At 38.2% G+C, this 8,049-nt stretch overlaps 1 protein-coding gene across 1 annotated transcript in view; it reads right to left on the bottom strand.

The window, feature by feature from the left end:
* PTPRM (protein tyrosine phosphatase, receptor type M) overlaps nucleotides 1-7,971 on the bottom strand; it is a 734,228-nt gene extending 726,257 nt beyond the window's left edge. Inside the window, exon 1 of the mRNA XM_014519979.2 lies at nucleotides 7,398-7,971. The gene's annotated coding sequence lies outside the window, so the exon portion shown is untranslated. The remainder of the gene's footprint in view (nucleotides 1-7,397) is intronic.
* Nucleotides 7,972-8,049: the final 78 nt, after the last annotated feature.

The raw sequence follows: 8,049 nt of genomic DNA, 5'->3' as shown, positions 1-8,049 counted from the left end.
CTCTTCGACTTGGGCAGAAGTCGCGCAGAATTTTAAACGGCCAGCGAGCCAATTACTAGCCGCCACGTGTGAATAATTTAGCACTGGCCAATAACGGGGCACAAATTTGCATCCGAATAGCAGGAACTCTTTGCACCGTGCATCTCTGTGCTGCAAAGAAGAAATGCATTCTGCAAAGGAAACTGCAAATTGGCGGGAACTCTCCTGCACGCAGGCTCTTAATTGCAGCAGAACACTCTGCTGTGCAAAGGAGCTCTCATGTGGCCAGGAAATTCCATAGTGCCGAGGCACAAAAAATCACTGGGTCGTGACACCTACTTAGTGAAAATTTCCTACTCAGTCATCTAGCCCATATAAGCTAAAAGCAGATATGAAAAGCCAATCAGGAGACTGATCCATAAGGATATATCTGTGATAAGGTTCACGGGGCAGAATAATGTGCACGTTCTACTCTCCTCTTTATGTACACATATTTGCTAAAATTCTTGTTTCTTTAAAAAAAAAAGAGAAGAAGAAAAGACACAAAATAATAAACTTTTGGATTGTATCCTAAATCTGCCTGAATAAAAATGGTTATCACAAGTAAGGTTTCCAGGGAAATATTGTTACAAGAAAATTTTTAGGTAGTCCTTTAAAGCAAAATCTATTCTTTTCAATGTTTCTATTTCAAGAAACAAAATAAAAAGGACTAATAATTATATAAATTAGGAATTTATGGAGAGAGACTTTCAAAAACATTAAGGGCTTTTGAGCACAAATCCTACTGAAAAATCAAAGTACCCTGAAAGCCCTAAGAAATATGGCACAAACCACAAATAATAATATACAAAAATATCTTGTGTGCATGTTGTAATTAGCCAACTAAGATATGAAACAAATTATAAGAAAAGCTACTGTGAAATGGACAGACTGATAAAAGCACAAATGTACATTTGATGCCATTAACAACATTCTATTGTTAAAGATACTTAAAGGAATAGACACATATTACAAAAACAAACTAGTAGAACTTCAGCCCCTTATGTCACAGAGCAGACAAGTTCAGGAACAGATTTCAAAAAGTCTAAAAATAAGGCTCTTGGGTAAAATATTGTTTTGTAGCATTCCACACAACCACAGTCATTAGCAGTAGAGCACAGAATTATGAAAGCCAACTGTTATTATCTAAAGCTGTGACAAAACAAACATTTAAAAGTTTTGAGACTGCATGTGTTACAAAAAAGAAAAAGGCTAAATAAATAGAGGTGTGTGCAAAATAAGAGACTGAAAATAAAACCATTTCAAGGCAAGTTTTCCACATTATATTTAAGAGATGCTTATGCCCAGCTATTTTTTTCCCCAAAGTCCTGAACGGTTATTGTCCTCCACTCACAATACACACATAAAATATCATTACGAATCTGGTTTTTGGAATTCCCTGTTACCATCATCATTCTTTTACCTGAGGAAACCTAGAAAAGACTCTTGGTCTCACTATCACTCTTTAATTAGCAAAGGTTCACAGTAGAGTGAAATGAGATGCTTCTCATCCCCTGCAGCTAACAGATAGTCTTCTTTGGTAAGAGCATAAAGAACACATTTGGTTTTCCACCAATATAAAAATAAATTCTTTGGAGGGGGATAAGATGCATTCATTTTGTACATTTATGGAGCACTGTCCAGGGATTTAGCCATGCAATTCCCAGCTAAAGGCAGTAATGTGGCTAATACCCCATATCAAAGCTCAATATTTACCCCACAGGCATTCCAAACCCAATACTGAATTCATACTATGAGAACATCAACCTTTAAAAATAATAATTTCAAACAGGACATAAAGATGTCATATGTATTAAGAAATTCCATTTGCTTAGGACTTAACCTTCTTTTAAAAACTAATCAGGCTGTGCACAAAGTATCCATAGATTATACTACTTCGGCTAATACTGTATGCAAACTGGCCTTGTCAACTACTACTATGTTCAAGTCACTAGCAAAAAATTGTTTGTTATCTAATAACAAGCAATTCATGTCATTATGCAGGCAAGATCATTCCCTATTCTTTTATTTCTGTGCAGGGAAACGTTGAAAATTGTTAGAATACAATCCAAAAAAGCTGCCTTTCTTGCAGTTAATCTATGTAATTAACTACAAGCAAATTTTTGCCAGGTCAAAATTCTGTATGGTTACAAAAACACACAGATTATTTTATACTTCAAGTATTATTTTACATTTTTAGTACATAATGTAAAACATACAGATTATTTTACACAAATATAGATTATTTTACACTTCCATATGTACCTAAATTGAGACAGCCTAGTTTATAACTCTTCATCTTTCCTTGCTTGGAAAAGTGGATTTAGAGAAGCAGCTACACCTAGTGATCAGCTGTAGATCACAGCAGGCAAAGCTGCAACTGCAGACACCTGAAATTTTGCTTTTTGAAATCAGAAAAAAATACACCTGAAAATTAAGAGGTGGGAAAACCAAAATGGGAATAGTATTATTAAATACAAATTATGTTATAAAGTAGTATCAGACCTGCCAAATTTTCTTTTTGTTCATAATATGTGTATTGATTCAGTTACACTATGAGAAGAAGCATAACTACAGATGATAATTAACTGAAATGCAATGAGCCTGTGTATTCACACACAGGGCATAGCTTGATAGATACAATTATCACAGTTATTTTGCTAAAATTGTTCAATGATAAAAAAACCGCACATACTGGAAGTCTTAGAGATGTTAATGTTTATAGACATGTTATCATCAAAAGGCAACACGTTTAAAGTTTAGCAACATCGCTATACACATTTTGACTTTGGCAATAGTAAGACCTAAACAAAAGTCATTTCCTTCAAGTCATTTATTAAAATTACAAGGTTTAATTTAAGGATCAGGTAGGTGGATTCCACTTCCGTGGACTTCAACAGGCTTTGAACTGGACCCATAAATGGTGTTCCTTGACTTGTCATATCAAACCCATACCCGCTGATAAATGTCAATTTCTAGTGGGCAGGATACGGTTACACATCCCAAGTGGTAACACATTTACTACTAATCTCAGCAGATGAATTAATGGATGTGAAAATGAACCATCTTCGGATTTTTCCCAGTCAAGATCAAATAAAATTAGAGATGGCGTCGGGAAGCTTACTTAGTCCATCCTTACACGTTCAATGACTAGACTGAGGATTTGGTCTCTGTAGCTGTCAAGCTAGCCACTTCCATGAGAAGTGCATACACTAAGTCAAAATAAATAAATAAATAAAATCATTTCTTACTAGGCTGTTTCAAGGTACTGTAATTTTCTCTTTTCCATATAGATTCTGATGACTAAACTGTGAGACCAAAGATATCCTTCTAGTATCTGGTAGGGTATTCTTTTACCCTCTATATTATCATCATAACCAATACCATTTTAAGCAATGACAAAACAGAAAAGCTTTAATTTCTGATGTGGTTTTATAATTAATCCAACATATATGAACAAGCACACAAACAGCAGTAACAATTCTGCAGAAAAGTTTTCTTTTTGTAGATACACACTCCTCTTACAAGTAAAACATTAGCGTCAAAAATTTAAGTAATTATTTACAATGAAACATAAAAAAAAAATAGGCCTTCATTTTATGAGGAAACAATATAAAAGTCACAAACAAATCAGTAAGTCTTTTTTAAAAGTATGTATATTTAGTGGCTGACCTTTCCAACACTTAGTTACAGCTGTAACTTCTATTCATGAAACTAGTTATTCACATGTACAAATGAAAGCAGCTCAGCCATTGCCACCATACTTTGCAAGGGCTTTGTCTTGTTGAAAATATTACATGGCAGTTCATTCAGTTTACTGAGACCAGGTCTCCGCTACAAATTATCCAGGGCCAGGACAGCTTTATCAGCCGGGTGTGCAATCCCTGCCTAGCAGATGTGCCTAAAAAGGCTCCTAGTGCAGATGCAGTTACACTATGGGCATTTTACACGTGCTCTTGGAAGTGGTGCCAGGCACATTACTTAGAGAGCTAAGCGCCCGCATGTCACAGGTAATTAATGGGGTGTAGCTTGTAGCCGTGTTGGTCTAAGGACATAGGCAGACAAGGTTCTTTGGGTGAATCTGATTTCTTTTATTAGACCAACTTAAATAGTTGGAAAACAATTATTAAGCAAGCTTTCAGGTTCAAAAACCCTTTGTCAGGCTAAGGAAGTTTCAGCAGTTGGTGTGTGCTCTTCCTGGATGGATCCAGGAAGAGCACACACCAACTTCCATCCCCAAAGAACACACAGGTAATTAAAAGCACCCATGCATCACGTGTATCAGAATCCCCATGTGTCCCCATGCTGAAAAATGGCAGTGGGACACGTTGAATTAAAGCTCATCAAACGTGTTTTACTTCAAAGCGCTCCGCTGCCACTTCTTCAGCGTGGAGGCACGCAGGGATGCTGATATATGTGACGCAGAAGGCTGCCCAAATGGATCCATTTCCATGTTCCAGCAGACTCAACTGCTACTCGATTAATCAAGTCTGCTTCTACACACTGGATTTCCAGTGCATTGAGAAAGGTTCCCCCGCACATGTATAGGAGCCCTGTGCTTTTAGCAATGTAGCCAAATTTTCTTGGGCGGGGAAACTTAAATAAGCTATATTAACAAAAGGAGTTTTTCCAGTGTAAGCACTCTCTCAGTCAGGAGCATTTTGACAATGCAACATACTAGAATAGCTATTCCAGCACAACTTTCCAAATGCAGACGTGGTCTAATTCAAAAAACTCCTTCAACTTCTAGAATTTTGGCATCTGTAAAGTTACTCTTTGCCAGAAAGTCTGTTGCAGCTAGGACAGGATCTATGGAATCTTAAGGTATCTCCTTTCTTTTTACTGACCAAAGAAACATCAGCACCATCATAATAAAACCCAGCAAATTAACTTTTCCCAGTGAAACAACTGTGTTTTTGCAGATTTTGTGGGGAAAAAAAAAAGATTCCTATTTACATAGTTCATGCCCAAGAGAAGCAAATGTATTAAGTTTACTTTTTAATACAAGCTATGCTTTGCATATTTTACATTTTTAATCTCAGCTTAGTTTATGTAGTATAATTTTCAGTATAAATACTTTATTAAACCAACGAAAAAGTAATTTCAGTTTTTGAAGGGTACTATATTTTAAGTTCATCTCCTCAGAATTGCCGTTAGTATTGGCCTCACACCAGTTGCATCTGGCCTACTTACAAGCATTTCTGGGCCAACCTTCCTTTATTTTTTTTCCTTTTGTACTGCAGCTAGACTCAAATACAAAGAATGAAAACAGGGATGGGGAGGTTAGGCAGGGTTGAAAAGTTAGCTGACATACAACTTTACAGCCACTTTCTACACCCTAATAATAGATCTCTCTAGACAACCTTAATTTCAGAATGCATTTAAATTGTGTATGCATTAAATGCATTTAATCTATGTAGCAGGGGTTTAGGTTGTAGCCGTGTTGGTCTAAGGACATAGGCAGACAAGGTTCCTTGGGTGAATTTGATATCTTTTATTAGACTAACCCAAATAGTTGGAGAATAGTTATTAAGCAAGCTTGTATGCATTTAAACCAATCAGAAACATGATTTTATTTTAAAAGTATGTTGGTTTTTGTTTTTAATTCTCTCTCACATTTTCCCTTCTATTTCAGTTATTGCTTTAGGTACTTGACAGAGCTCATTAGATTTAATTTTTTTTTTAAAACACTTAACATTTCTGTTCATAATGTCCTTTGCAACTTCAGTGTACAGCATCTCTCTGTTTGACCTCAACCATTGTCAGAAATAGTTTATTTTCTCTAGTCTGCATAATCTATCAGTGAGAGGAAGGGAGAAATACAGTGCAATCAAATAAGGAATTCATGTATCTTAACAAGTCCACCTCTCACTGTAAACATACGTGTAATTGTAGAAATCAGATTTCATACAGGGCTTTTAAGTACATAATTACAATACAATTACACAAAACATCTCAGCTAAATTAGCAATACCATTAATCATGAAGAGTTTAGGAACACCATGGGCCCTGGGATTCTTATGCTAACACATGCAGGTTTTTTGTTGGTTTTTGTAGTAGGACTGCCTGTTTTGGGGGTTGTTGTTGGTTTTTTTGGGGGGGGGGGGGGTAACTTTTCCTAAATATTTTGTTAAAAACATCTTCATTATTGCTGGAGTTTGAAAGCACTTTCATCCTGATATGATAAATCCAGAAATTCAGATTAATCCTTTAAATATTTCACAATGACAGTGATGCTGATTTCAAAAGGTTATTTTAAAGTTTCAGGACTTAAATACTTGTATTTATTTATTTATTTATTTATTTATTAGCTGTATATAGTGCAATACCCAGAAGGTTCAGAGTGGCTATTTTCCTAGGGTTTGCTTTCTTAAATGAACAGCTCTAAAAGAACAACAGCTGGAAGTGACATCAAAACAAACAGGCAAAAAAAAAATGATCATCTCAGTAAACACTGTAAAAATAACGTGTAAACTGCAAAGATGACTTTTCTACACTTTTGCTGTTCTTTGCTCATGCTGTGGTGTGTTTGCATTTTAACAGTTTTAATTCACTTCTGTAACAGGCAACTACTCAAGTCATAAATAAACTTTACTATAATGTAATTCCAATGGCCTCAAGCTTTGAACAAAAACAACAGCAACAATTTTTCCCAGGGTGCAGAAGTAAAAATTACCCCACCAGATACTTGAAATGGTACAATATCACAATGAAAAATTCATCAAATGTTGTTTCTAAGTAGCACTAAGAATACAAAATAATTTGTGCACAACCTTTACAAAAACACCCACTCAAAATAGGTCAAATTATAGGGTCAATAATATCCTTTACAAATTCATTTAAGCCTGGGATATTGCCTATGTTATTCAGCACCAAATCTGGCACATCAAGCTTTAAGAGAGACACTTTTCATCCCAATTCGCACTCAGTTGCTACAGGCAAGCAGTTTAACTAACCTCACACATAGGACATTAAATCCCAGCAGGAACATATCTGAATCGATTGAGTTCCACATCACAATTCCATTCCTCCCATGCAGCAATGTACACGAGTACTACAACCAACATCTACCAAACTCACAGGGAATCAGATTTGGCATTAGGCGAGATGAACAGCAGTTAAACACTGACCCTGCTACAAGCACAGACTCATCCTTTAGTTTAAAAAAAAAAAAAAAAGCCAACAAAAATATTGCAGCCCTATCTTAACTTGCATGAAAACTGTAACACGGATGGCACAGGGAGGCAATGAGTTACGGATTTATCTTATGGACACAAGCCAGGACTAACCAGTTACAGGAGTTAGAGAGTTACCAGTTCTGGCATGCTAGAGTAGGTAGAGCATAACTGTTACAGCTGTTGTCAAGTTATAGGACTAACCAGTGTATAGGACCAAGCAGTTCAGCTGCGCAAGGCCGGGGAGGAGGGGATTTCATCCTTGTGATCCATCACTTCAGTGACAGCTACTGGAACTTTTCCTTTAAACTTATGAACCCTCCAGCTTCTCAGCAATCAAGTGTGAAAAGAAGCGAGAGCGAGAGCGAGCGCGGCGTCCGCACGCGCTCCCAGCCACCCCGCGCTGTGCCGCTGCCCCACAGCGCGCTGGCACCGAACGGGAGAGGGAAGCCAGCTCCGGGGCTCCTTCCCGGCTTCGCGACACGATCTAGAAACCACCTAGCAGCGAGGGAAACCCGGAAAGCCCTTCTCCCCAGCCAAGGGCCGGCCCGATGTCTTCAATTCCTGCCCAAACCCAATGGAAATGGGAAAGTTACTCATTCCTTCCAGAGGCCCGCACCAGGCGGGGATTTCGCAAGCCCGGGGTCCGGGGTTTGGGCAACCGGGGGGGTTGCAACCACCGCGTGGCTGAGGGGGGAGCAAAGACACGCGCTGAAAGAGAAAAGCAAAGAGGGGGCAGCTGGAGGCGCGGCCCCGCCGAGCCCAGGGCAGCAGGCGGGGGAGAGGGGAAGACTTTTCCCGGGGGAGCGGCAGGGCAGAGGCCCCCGGAGGAGAAGCAGGGCCCGGCTCCCCGCAG

The sequence above is a fragment of the Alligator sinensis genome, unplaced genomic scaffold, assembly GCF_000455745.1.
Source record: "Alligator sinensis unplaced genomic scaffold, ASM45574v1 scaffold597_1, whole genome shotgun sequence".
In the NCBI taxonomy this organism is placed as follows: Eukaryota; Metazoa; Chordata; order Crocodylia; family Alligatoridae; genus Alligator; species Alligator sinensis.
Note: the sequence above shows the minus strand (reverse complement) of the source record. Positions and strands in the feature narration are given on the sequence as shown.